The following is a 12392-nucleotide window of genomic DNA, read 5'->3' on the forward strand; positions in this document are numbered from 1 at the left end:
CTCCCTGTCTCCAACACTGGCCATCTAAAGCCATTCTCAACACAGCAGACCAAAATCTCTGGCTTAAAATACAAAACATCATTTCCTCCTTAAAATTTCCCAATCTTAAACCTTTCTTCTTTTTCTAATATATGCATTTAAACCCATATATCTCCCTCTAAGCACTGCTTAGTTGCATGCTGTATTTCCATTCTTTCAGTTCAAAGTAGTTTCTAGTTTCCATTGTACTTATACTTCGTTTAGAAGTGTAATGCTTGCTTCCCAGTATTAGAATTTTCTAATTATCTTTTTGTTATTGACTTCTAGTTTAATTCTGTTATTGTCAGAAAACATTTTTAAAAGAGTTTTAGTCCTTTAAAATTTATTGAGACTTGTTTGATGGCACTTGTTTGTTTTGGTGAATTTTTAATATGCACTTTTAATATGCACTTTTTAATTTTTAATATGCACTTTTTAATATGCACTTTTCATATTTTAATATGAAAATAATGTGAATTCTGCAGTAGTTGGGTGTAGTCTAAATGTCTATTAGGTCAAGTTGATTGGTTACTAGCTATGGTTCATCTTCTCTATCCCTACTTACTTCCCCTTTTCTGTCAGTTTCTCATCAGCTGCTCAAAGTGGTCTTTAAAATCACCAACCATGATTGTGCTTATTGTAGTTCTTGTTTTAGTTTCCTCAGTTTTGCTTCATATAAGAATTAATATATCTTCTTGCTGATTTTATCATTATGAAATGTTCCTCTTTATCTTTGGTACGAATTTTTACTTTGATGTCTACTCTGTCTCATACTGTATACCCACACCAGCTTTCTAATGGTTGATGTTTTCATAGTTTATCTTTCCCTGTCACTTTACTTTCAATCTGTTGTCTTATTTTTCAAGTGTACCTCTTGTAAGCAGGACACAGAGGGCTCTTGTTTTTCTTTGTTTTATTTTACTATTTAGCCTGCCAATTTCTGCCTTTTAATTGTTTATTCCATTTATATTAAATGCAATTATTTATATTTGGGTTTAAGTTGATCATCATAACTTGTTTTCCATTTGTCGTACTTGTTCTCTGTTTCTCCTTTTCTACCTTTCTTTGAATTAATATTTGTTATTCCATTTAATCTTTGTTTAATCTAACATGTAGTATAGTTTCTCTCCAGCTTCTTTTAAGATGTTTTTATCTTTGTTTTTCAAGAATTTCAACATAATTTGGCTAGTTATAGTTTTCTTTATGTTTATCTTGGTTGTTATTTGCTGAGCTTATTGAATCAATGAGTTGTTGTCACATTTTTTTCCCCATTGAGCTATAAGTACCCTTAAGATTAGAGCATTTTAATGTATGTAAATTACACTTTGATTTAAAAAAAACACAAAACTCTTCAGTGATAACGTCTATACTCCAAGAATTAAAGGTTAGTCTCCAATCTCTCATCATATTCAGATTGAAATCTACCTTCCCCTCTTTGGAAGGCACATCCCTCTTCCCTCTGATCTGGCTCATATATTTCCATTTAGTCTCATTTCTTTCCATGCCTTGCTTCAAATTCTTGGATTCCCACCCCCGCTCCACTCCACGAACTATTCCCACTTCATTCAGTTCTCAGTAACAAAATTCCCTTTCTACCTCTCTACAACCACCATACTTCTTTTCATCTATGAAGTCTTAGATTTGGTGTCATTTTCTCTGGGAAGCCTTCAAGGGCATTCCAGTTTTTTGGCTGTTCGAACAGGCTTCTTCTGAACATTGTGGTAGATATAGTTGGTAAACGCATTTCTATTCATGTATAATATCGTTGATTTCAAAAAAAAAAAAGGAAAAATTTCAGAGACCTAGGGCCTCAAGGAATACCTTCACGTGTTCTTATTCCGCGTCCAGTTTCCGTAGTGCAGTGGTTATCACGTTCGCCTAACACGCGAAAAGTCCCCGGTTCGAAACCGGGCGGAAACAGGTCTGGGTGTCCCTACTCTTACTTCTGAGTTGTTTCCCATTTCAGCATGAAACCCATACTGCTTTTTGGTGGTGCCAGACTTCAAAACATACACAGACATTTGCGCTTCTTTTGAGGTCCAGGGGTTTAAAATGAAAAGCCGTCCCGACGCCACCTGCGCTGAAGCCCGGGTCTCCCCGCCTCCCCTCCCGCGCAGGTCGCGGGCCGCTCTTTCTCCTCCTGCACTCGGCGTCCTCCGGCTGGAAGGGCCGAGAGGCCCGAATGGTGTCGACCCGAGGAGACACCCGCTGCACAAGACCCCGCCTGCGCTGCGCGGGAGACACTGGCTCCCTTGGACGTGTGGGTTTTCTGCAAAGTGACTTTCTCCTGAACTTCAGAGGAAGAAAAGTGCTCCACTTCGAAACTGAGCAGCGACCGCCCAACTGTCCAGTTATGCTTATTCCTGTTAGTACCATCCAGTAGTTCCAAAAGTCATCAGGCGTAGATGGGGAATAAGAGTTGTGGGGAGGGGTAGGGGTCGGGGGTTGAATAAGAGAAGATCCCTGCCCTCAAGAACCCCCTGGGTATCTGTACTGGAGAAAGGCGACTCTTGCCTGCATTTTCGGGACCGCCCCTTCCCCTCCGTTCCCACCACCCCAGGAAGATCCTCTGGGTCTGCTTCTCGGTGGGATTGATCTTAGGCTATTCAACTCCAGTGGGTGTCCCCCCGCAGGGGGAAATGCCGGATCCGCCCCCTCCCCCCACTCCACCCCCAGGCTCAGGGCGGACTCGGGGCCCTCGCTTGTCGTTGATTCCTTTTCTTCAGCGGAATCAACGCAACGTTCTCCTAAAACTCAGCATCTGGCATCCAGCTCAGGCGGAGACCGTCCCGGATGAAAGGAAGGATCCTGACCATTTCTGAAATCAGTTAGGTATTCGGGCAGTTTGAGGGATTTCCCGGAAATAAGAAAGGGTTGAGAAGTTTGGTGACTTGTTTGTGTGTATTTCATGATATATTTTGCTAAAAACCATTAAGGAGGACAGTTTTTCTTTTGGAATGGACATAACGCAGGAACGAAGGTGCTTCCGCTTTCCTGACCCACCTTCAGGGTAATTATTTCGTCTTGCAAGCGTTCAACTCAGTTAACATCCGTGCCTTCACGAACTGACCACACGGGGGCGACAGAGACTGAGATCTCCTAATGGGAAGCAGGGGCTCCGAATTTGCCCCTACCAGCCCCTAGGAGAGTTCTCACGATCCTTCTGAGGTGAATTCTTTCAAACTTATTGGGGGACTTTAACTGGTTTTTCCTTCGAGGTTAAGTCACACCAGATCTTATATTCTGGATATCTTGGCTAGATAAAGGCAAGAGGAGGCAGAAACAAGCATTTTAAGAGTCTGAACCACACTACGCGTTGTAGATGTCATATTATACAACACATTACGTATAACTGCCCCAAATACCAACTCTTAAGTACTTCTCCACCCTCATGTTACAGCTCACTGTCTCTTGCAGTCTGTGTTCCATACTCATGGGCCTTCAGGTAATCAGTCTCTTTGCACATGATGTCCCCTCTAGCTGAAGAGCTTTGTGCTTGCCTCCTTGCTTAGTTATCTCTTGCTCATGCTTAGATCTCAGCTGGATTATTACTTTCTCAGGGAAGACTTCCTTAAAATCCCTAAGTGAACGTCCTGTATTACTCATAGTATCATGTATTCTCTTTCCCTGCACATTTTACATTTATCAGTGTGGTAACTTGCTTAATGTCTGTTTCTCTCAATGGAATGTAGTAAATTGCATGAAGGTAAGAGCAGTGTCTGGTTTTGCTCATCAATGAATCCACACTGCCTTGCATATACCTGATACAAAATAGACACTCAGTAGATACTGGTGTTAAGTTTGAACCCTTACCATGATTCTCTGAGGAAGGTATTCTTTTCCTAATTTCACTGCAAGACTCAGTATCTCAGTAATTTGAGATACTGAGTCTTGCAGTGATCGCCTATCTGGCCTAAGTGTGGAGCTAGTGTGTGTGTTATGACTCAAACATGAGGACACCTGGCTCCATATTACTTGTTCATTCCTTAATATCCTATTGGAAGTGGGTATATTTTCTTCAAAGTCGCAAAGCTCTGATCTTTGCACCTGCCGTGTGTAAGGGAGGAAAAACTTTTTCCCTACCCTCTTAGGTCTGTAGCTGGGACCTATGAATTAAACTGACAAAGGACAGACTACTAAAAGAAAACGTTTACAAATTTTATTGATGTTAATATTTTAATTTTAATTTTACATGCACAGAGACTTCCCAGAAAAGAAGTGAAAACCCAAAGAAGCAGTTAGACTCAAAAGATTTTATACTGTTTTAACAAAGGGCAATAAGTTATAGAGAAGTAGAGACAGAGAAAAGAGGGGTTTGGGCTCCCAAAGGCAGTAATCTGGGAAGGTAAATACATGGGGAAACTAATAGAAGATAAGGGTTATTTTAGTAAGGCTTGTGTGTGCAGACTCATCTTGGTGTTGACTTTCCATCTCTGGTGATAAGGGTTGTTCTCCTCCTTCTGGTATGGGGGATGGGGAGGGGAACATCTTCACAAAGGGAAATTTACCCCCTGCTTTTAGACAGAGAGGAAGAGGACTGAGAGTCCTTCCTGTGTTTGCTTTTTCTCCGTTGCCTTCAAAACCATCCTTATGCCATAGTGGCATATTTTGGGGTGGCATATTCTGATTCCCTTCCCATGTTATGTTGTTGAAACTAAAAATGGAAAAGAAAGAGCTAGAACAGTAGTAATAGCTACCATTTGTTACCAGCTATTAAATCAAGTAGTTATTGATTTTTCATATATAAACTAACAAGCAAGCCTAAGGGGGTAGGTGCCGTTGTTATTGACAATCATTTACTTGTTTTATAGATGCAGACGTGGAGGAGTGTTCAAGATCACCAAGTTGTAAAATTTGGAGCCAGTATTTGCATCCATGAGTGACTGGGGCTGAAGTGTTCCACATTATTGCAGTTTTCTAGAAGAAAGAGGGGCCTACAAGAAAGACATGGATATTAGGATGGTGATACTGAGCATAGAATATGAAAGCGATTTTACCAGATTAGGGAGAAGGCAGAGAAAGCCAGATATGAAGAGTCTCAGAGGACATGGAGAGTAACCAGAGATAACTGTCACAAACATTATGCTTGTTATTGGTATTGCTCCCCTGGAGGAAATGGGGAAATGCATATTTCAGAGCAAAAGGAGACTTGAATTTTTTCATTTAAGCAAATGGATATGAACAATGGTCCTGATGTTGAGGTAGTGTTCCCTAAGACAAACTATATAGATTGCTGCCTTTGAATGTGAGCATCAGAAAAGTTCTAGTCAAATACATGGTTCTTGTGGAGGAAGCTGTTTGTTTTGAACCATCCCAACCTCTATAGTTCTTCCTCTTTCCCCAAGTCAGCCAACACTGCTTCCCTATCCTCCCCCCTCAACTTCATCCCTAACCCTTAAGGCATCTCTGGAAGAGCAGAAATATCTTTAGGAAGGAAGTCTGAATGCTGGGTTTCAGTCTTGGTTTTATTATGTTGTGATCCTGGGAAACTTAATAACCTCTCTGCATCTCATTTCCTCATCTGCAAAAATGGGATATTAAAACCCATTTCGTTCATTTTCAGCAAATATTTATTGAATGTCATCCATTCAATAAATGTACCAGACATTCCTCTAGGTACTGGGAGTCTAGCAGTAAACAGACAAAAATCTCTGCCCTCATTGGAGTTTGCACTCTCATAGAGGAGACAGAAAATACACAAAATAAACAAGCTAGTTTTAAAGTGTGTCAAATGATCATAAGTGATATGGAAAAAAATAAAGAACGGGGAGGAGAAGCATTGGAATGAGGGGAGGAAAAGCATTGGAATGAGGGGAGTTTATACTTATGGCCGTGTTTCACTGATAAGGTGATATTTGAGAAAAGACCTGAAGTAGATAAGGGGCTGAGTCATACATATATCAAAGCAAGAGTATTACCAGCAGGGGGAACAGTCAGTGCAAAGGCCCTGAAACAGCAATGTGCCTGATATATACAATGTAAAACAAGAAGGTCAGTAGTAACGACAGCAGAGTAGGCAAGAAGGAGTATAACCAGAGAAATGAGATCACAGACAATCCAGTAGGCCCAGTGAGGACTTTGGCATTTACTCTGATGAAATGAGGAGTTGCCGGTTCAGTTTTGAGCAAAGCTGTGCCATAAAGTGTTTTAGGTTCACAAATATCTCTCAGACTGCTTTTCATAGAATGTTTTGCAGGGATGAAAAAGGTGGAAGAAGGGAAACCTATTAAGAGATTTGTGCAATATTCCATGTTAGAGATGAAGGTTTCTTGGAGCAGGGCTGTAGCAGTTGGGGTGGTGAGAAGTTTTTCAGATCTAGATACATTTTGTAGGTAGAACAAGACAATTCCCCCACATCCGTGGAATGAAAGAAAAATTGAAGTATTAAAAAATGTTGCCAAGATTTTTTTTTTGCCTAAATATCTGAAAAGTCGAAATCGCCCCTGAGTGAAATAAGCAAGCCTGGAGTTGGAGAAGGTTTTCTTGGGGACACCCAGAAGTCCGTGGTCCTATCCCTTCTTCCACCTTGCATGGCAACAATGCATACTTGTCTTTAGTCTGATGAAAGGAGCAGCTGGGCGCCAGCTGTGATGGCCGAGTGGTTAAGGCGTTGGACTCGAAATCCAATGGGGATTCCCCGCGCAGGTTCAAATCCTGCTCACAGCGTCCTCGTTTTCGATGTAGCTTCCGCAAAATGTACTGCTGTGCCAACTAGCCTCACAGAAATCCCTCAGGCTGCAGTTCCGATGTAGCTTCCGCAAAATGTACTGCTGTGCCAACTAGCCTCACAGAAATCCCTCAGGCTGCAGTTCCGATTCAGAACCCAAGTTTTTAAAGAGGTTTAAAGAGCGTGGGCGGCAGCCAGATTTCATTCCCTTTCATTGTGAGCCTCCGGAGCCCAGCCTCCCCACTGTCCTCACCGGGCTTAGAGCGCGCTCAAAAGTACTGGCTGCGTTGAAATAAAGTTGTTAAATCTGTTAAGAGAGATTACAGCAGCAAAGTGTACAGAGGAGACGTTGGAATTTGGGGAAATCGTTTCTCTTTGTGATTATGAGCCGCAGCTTCTTTAAAGCATTCCCAGGCAGCAATCTTCAGTGTCTGTCCTGATATTAGCGGCTGCTGGTGAGAGCCATAAAAATTTAAGATAATATTCCATCATATTTGCTACGCACTCTTTAAGACAAGCGTTTTATACAAACCAGGAAATTGAGGCACAGAGAGGATATATTACATTTTAACTTCTGACTTTGCCTTGAATTTCAAAAATCTGGTCTCCTTCTTAACGTAGTAAACCACTCTTAGAGCACTTTTGCATTTTCAGCTATTTTGCCTACTTTGAACAGCTAAGTACATTTTTAAGCCAATTCCATTCTGTTTTCTAAGTTTCTTTGTCAAATGAAATTCTTAAAATGTATATTTCTGTTGAATTCTTGCCTCCTTATTGCGTTTTGAGGGCAGATGAATATTCTGAGGGAAAAAAAGAAGGAATGAAGAGCTCAAAACTAGGCAGTAATATAAGCTGGGTAAGAAAGGATGTGAAATAGAGTGAGGAAAAGTGAACAGATAACTGAGTCCATAGAGATTTGTTGAAGCAACGAGAGCAGCTGCATACTAAGCACCAAACAAGTTTTCAACGCATAGTCAGAGAATAAGTGAAGATTAACCATTGTTTTCAAAGAAAACATTTTATGTAAATCTATGTTATGCAACCAAAGCACAAAAGAAATCATGCTTTCCCAAAGTCCATACAGTCTCTGGTTTTAACCTCTTACTCAATTAAAAAAAAAAAAAAAACAAAAAAAACACAAGCATTCTTTCGGCTGGCATAAACTGTGGATAGTAATGAAGATATGAACATGAGAACAACTGTCCAGCTAGGGGCCAGTGGCGCAATGGATAACGCATCTGACTACGGATCAGAAGATTCTAGGTTCGACTCCTGGCTGGCTCGGCAAGCTCGGTTTTTCCTTCATCTTCCTAGGTACTTTTTTCAAAAGGATACTGAAACAATTTTTAAAGTCTTTCGAATGTATATTCGTGGAAGTGATCCTTCACCTTCTGTCAGTTGAGTGTGAAAGAGACTTCAGAAGCATCAGAAGACCATCCTGAAAATGTTCCTCCTTTCATCACTTCTTGAACTTGAGAAAAGAGATTGGCTGAAAAAGACCACTGGAAGGGGGGGGGGGTGTTAAATCAAACTTTAAAGAAAAATAAACGAAAAAAAATTTCCTGGCAGTATCTTCTCCATCAATATTTTTTCCTATTGGGAAGAGTCCTCACTCACAGAGGACTACCCTGCACAGCTCTTTCCTCGCATGGCTACTAGCAAAAGGAAAAGGGACATCTCCTGGGGAAAGGTTGGGTCAAGAAAGGTTCGGCTGTTGGGGACGCGGGATGCGAGAGGCTCCTTGCCTCACTCAGTTGGGCCCATTAGGGTTCAGTTCTGAAGCCCGGCGGATGCCCCTCTTCCCCCTCCCTCACCAGCCAGAACCGACCATCTTCTGGAAGTAGGCAGGAGCTGGGAAACCGGACCTCAGTGGACAGAAGAACCAAGAGGAGTGCCCTCCCCATTATTTTTTTTAAAGTAAACACCCCAGGAGAAGATGAGCGTGTAAGGAAGACGTGGGAAGGCAACTTTGGAGCGGCCTCTCCAAAGAACAGACCTACCTCTTTTCTCTGTATGGAGACAGAACAGAGAGGCTGGGGGGAAATCACTGCCAAGGCGGGAGGGTGGGTGGGGGGTGGGGAGGATTCCTCAAACTAAACCAAAAGAGCATCTTAATATGTGGCTCGATTTCCGAAGGTGTAGCTTGTATCCTCGCTCTGCACCGCAGGTAAATTTATCGAAGTTGCCGACGTGCGCTATGAGGAGCCCTTGAGTCTGAAACGAAAGGAACCACCAAACGCGCTACCTCCGGGGGCCCAAGTCTGTTGGGCTGTGAACGGATTGAAAGGAGAACTGGCGTCTTACAGCTTCGTAGTCCATTCCCAGCTCTTTACTGCTAAAGGGAGAGAAGATCTTCCGTGAAAGCCAAGGGGCAACCTCACGTGGAGCGGGCGTTTACCTTGGAAACTGCCTGGGATAAGGAAAGAGAACGAAGCACAGACGTTACGGGAACACACCCCGCGTCTTGCTGCTACTAGGACCACGCTCTAAACAACTCGGTCACTGGCTACCCTGAGCTTGCTTCCTTTTCTCGATTGAAACTCGTTTAAAGAGCCAAAATAATACTGTCTCCTGAAGGTTCACAAAAACTAAGCAGGCACATTTCGTAACTCTTTTTAACCTTAATCCTTCCCTAAAACACAACCGTCTCGTTCCCACACTACTCCTTCAATTTTCTTCAATAAACTTGAACTTTTAAAGTTACTTTTATTTTGAAAAACTACAACCACCAAGGCGAAACGAAAATACATTGCCTTCTTGTTTTACAAAGGAGACAATATCTGAACTTCCGGTTCTGAGCAGTGGCGTTTCAGAGTTAATACGTACTGTGGATTCTAAGTGCCTACTCGGCAGGCACCAGAAGGTCAAAACCACACCTCGACTGGCCGCTACGGGAATCAAACCCGCGCTCTTGGTGTTATTAGCACCAAGGTCTAACCAACTCAACTAACCTGCTACTCTGAAAGTCACTCTCTTTCAAGGAAGTAAATTCGTTTACATTTTTTGTGTTTGAAAAATAAAAGGAACTTCTTTTTCCCCGCTCCCTCAAACCACATTCATAGACTTTCTTGGGGAAACTACACTATTTCAATTCTTCTTTCTTATTTGGACTAGAAAATCCACGGAGAAATTTTCGTGCAGAGGCTGTCTAGTTTATTTGTGGAGAAAGCACTGTTACGAGATTTTCAATCGTGAATGAAGGGAGCCTCCGGTTTTTAGAAGCCTGTCCCTACTGGATCACAAATTGCAAAAGTCTCTTTAATGACTTGCAACTTAGTGACCTAATTTTTTCAAGTCGGTATTAAAATTTTCACCCAACTGTGCATTCTCTGTAACACTCAAGTTCCATTTTGAGAAGCAGAGGATCCAAGCACTAGGTCGGAGAAGGTAGAACAAGTGAGATGTGCTCTTTGGTCCTTGGTGAGGCTATAGTTTTTATCATTTGAAGTTGAAGGAATCTCCTGCAGCCTCGGGAAGTGTCCCTTTACATTTCCTGAGGTTGTATCATTTCTTTTCTACTTTTCGAACTTTCATGCTGACTGACCCTTAGTTAAATTTTCAACGAATATATTAATTTAAAGCTAAATGAATCAGCAAGTGATGATTTTGTTTAATTTTAGGCCGACTCTGGCGCAAGAGAGAAGGTGGGTTTCTAGTGGTAAATTTTCAACCGTTACGGGCTCAAGTTCCGCCAGTCTTCTAAGTTTTATTCCTCTAGTCTTCAAGGGCTCTTGTCCTGGGTTTCAAGAGCTAAGACTTCCAGGTGCTCAAAAATCACAGAAAAGAAATCTATCTGACACCTCTTCTGCAGTCACACGTCCTCTGTACTTGTCAAAATCAACCACATTCTGGCTTTTGAAGATCCTTGTACATCCCACAATTTGTGTATAGATCCCTGATGTTCACATAGAAAGCCTTCGCGAAGGAATGAGCTTGTTTTAGTAATTTGAACACTGAAAGAATTACTGTAAATAAGTGGAGAACTGAAAGTGCTTATGCCCTGCTTCTTACAGATGCCTTTAATAACATCTAGGTGCAAACTAAATAAAGCACTAAGTTTTGGGGGGTATTTTTGGGTTTTGTTTTTGTTTTTTTGTTTTTTTCTTTACCGCAAGGAATTACTTGAAGCTGTGGAAGAATTTATGCATATGGGCATAGAATTGCGTTTTGCCATGGAAATTAAGGGTAAATGTATGTAACTCCTCACTGTATAAATGGCAGTATGGACAATATATTTGAAGGTGACGGACACTTGGTATTGGGTCAGTATCTCCTAGTTCCCATTACAAAAGGGTGACAAAGAGTTGCCGAAACCCGGGATTGAACCAGGGACCTTTAGATCTTCAGTCTAACGCTCTCCCAACTGAGCTATTTCAGCCACTCACCAGCTAAGTCCCTCTCAGCTACTCACTTTAAATAGTCTTTTCTTAACAACCTCTTCCATTTCAGAAAGAAAAAAGAAAAAATTTTGCCTTGTTTTCTGAAAATGCAACGTATTTCCCATTTCAAAAATAATTGTACCAAACAAAACTCAGACAATGGAGAAACATACTCAAAGTTTCCTGAATATGATAGGAAGAACAAAACAACAGTGATAAAAGAAAATGTATGTATTGTTCTTAAGAACACGAATTGGATAGCTATAGGGGTGTGGTGATTCAGAGCTTCCTGTTGGAATGGTAAGCTTCCTAGATACATAAGACAACATCATTTGGGATCATTTCTAGCTTGACGCTTAAATATCTTTTACTCTTTCAGTCGTTTTTTATTCCTTTCTATTCTATTAAGGTATAAGTTATATACAGTAAAGCACCCACATCTTAAGTGTACAGCGTGTTGAGTTTTACAAGTTTACACCCCTTTGTCACCATGCACGCTCCCTCCTGCTCCCTCTGATTTGATACCCTCCCAAAGTAAGCCACTGTTCTGAACTCTTTCACTATATCTACTGTCATGTGTTTTTAAACTTCTACATTGAATCAGGTAGACTCCACATTCTTATGTCTGGCTTCTTTCACTCAATATTGTCTTTGAGATTCATCAATGTTTTCTAAAGTAGTTAAAAGCAGTTTGTTCCTATTTATCGACTTCCATTTTATGGATATACTACAATTTACCCATTCTAAAGTCGATGGACATTTGGTTTTCAATTTAGGGTTATTATAAAAAGCACTGAACCTTCTTGTGCATGGTTTTAGGTGAATATAATCACTGATTTATTAGATAGATACATAGGTGGAATTGCTAGTCTATAGGACATATGTATGTTTAACTTTATTAGGTGCTGCTAAACTGTTTTCCAAAATGCACGTACCAGTTCTCACTACTGAAAACAATGTATGAGGCTTCTGGTTGCTTCACAGCCTAGCCACTACTGGGTATTGTCATTTTAATTTTAGCTACTCAGGCCAGGATGTTGTGATAGGTCTTTGTGATTTTAACTTGCATTTTTGATGACTATGATATTTTGCCTCTTCCCATATGCTTTTCCCCATTTAAAAAATTGGGTTGATTGCCAGTTTTTAAAAAATTGATTTGTAGTTCATTACGTATTGTGAATACAAGTCCTTTGTCAGATATGTGTTGCAAATATCTTCTAATTTGTGGCACACCTTTAGTTCTCCTAATTTTGTATTTTGAACTTTTCAGTTTTAATGAAGTCCAACTGGACTTTTAATGAAGTCCAATCTTTACAGTTAGTGCTTTT

At 41.0% G+C, this 12392-nt stretch overlaps 4 non-coding genes across 4 annotated transcripts; 3 read left to right on the top strand and 1 right to left on the bottom strand.

The window, feature by feature from the left end:
* Window positions 1–1865: 1865 nt before the first annotated feature.
* On the top strand, window positions 1866–1938 carry TRNAV-GAC (transfer RNA valine (anticodon GAC)). Its single transcript has one exon. It is a non-coding gene; the product is annotated as a tRNA-Val (tRNA).
* A 4664-nt stretch (window positions 1939–6602) lies between these two features.
* Window positions 6603–6684, top strand: TRNAS-CGA (transfer RNA serine (anticodon CGA)). Its single transcript has one exon. It is a non-coding gene; the product is annotated as a tRNA-Ser (tRNA).
* A 1212-nt stretch (window positions 6685–7896) lies between these two features.
* TRNAR-ACG (transfer RNA arginine (anticodon ACG)) lies at window positions 7897–7969 on the top strand. Its single transcript has one exon. It is a non-coding gene; the product is annotated as a tRNA-Arg (tRNA).
* A 3021-nt stretch (window positions 7970–10990) lies between these two features.
* Window positions 10991–11063, bottom strand: TRNAF-GAA (transfer RNA phenylalanine (anticodon GAA)). Its single transcript has one exon. It is a non-coding gene; the product is annotated as a tRNA-Phe (tRNA).
* Window positions 11064–12392: the final 1329 nt, after the last annotated feature.

Source organism: Balaenoptera acutorostrata, chromosome 10 (assembly GCF_949987535.1).
Source record: "Balaenoptera acutorostrata chromosome 10, mBalAcu1.1, whole genome shotgun sequence".
Classification (NCBI taxonomy): Eukaryota; Metazoa; Chordata; class Mammalia; order Artiodactyla; family Balaenopteridae; genus Balaenoptera; species Balaenoptera acutorostrata.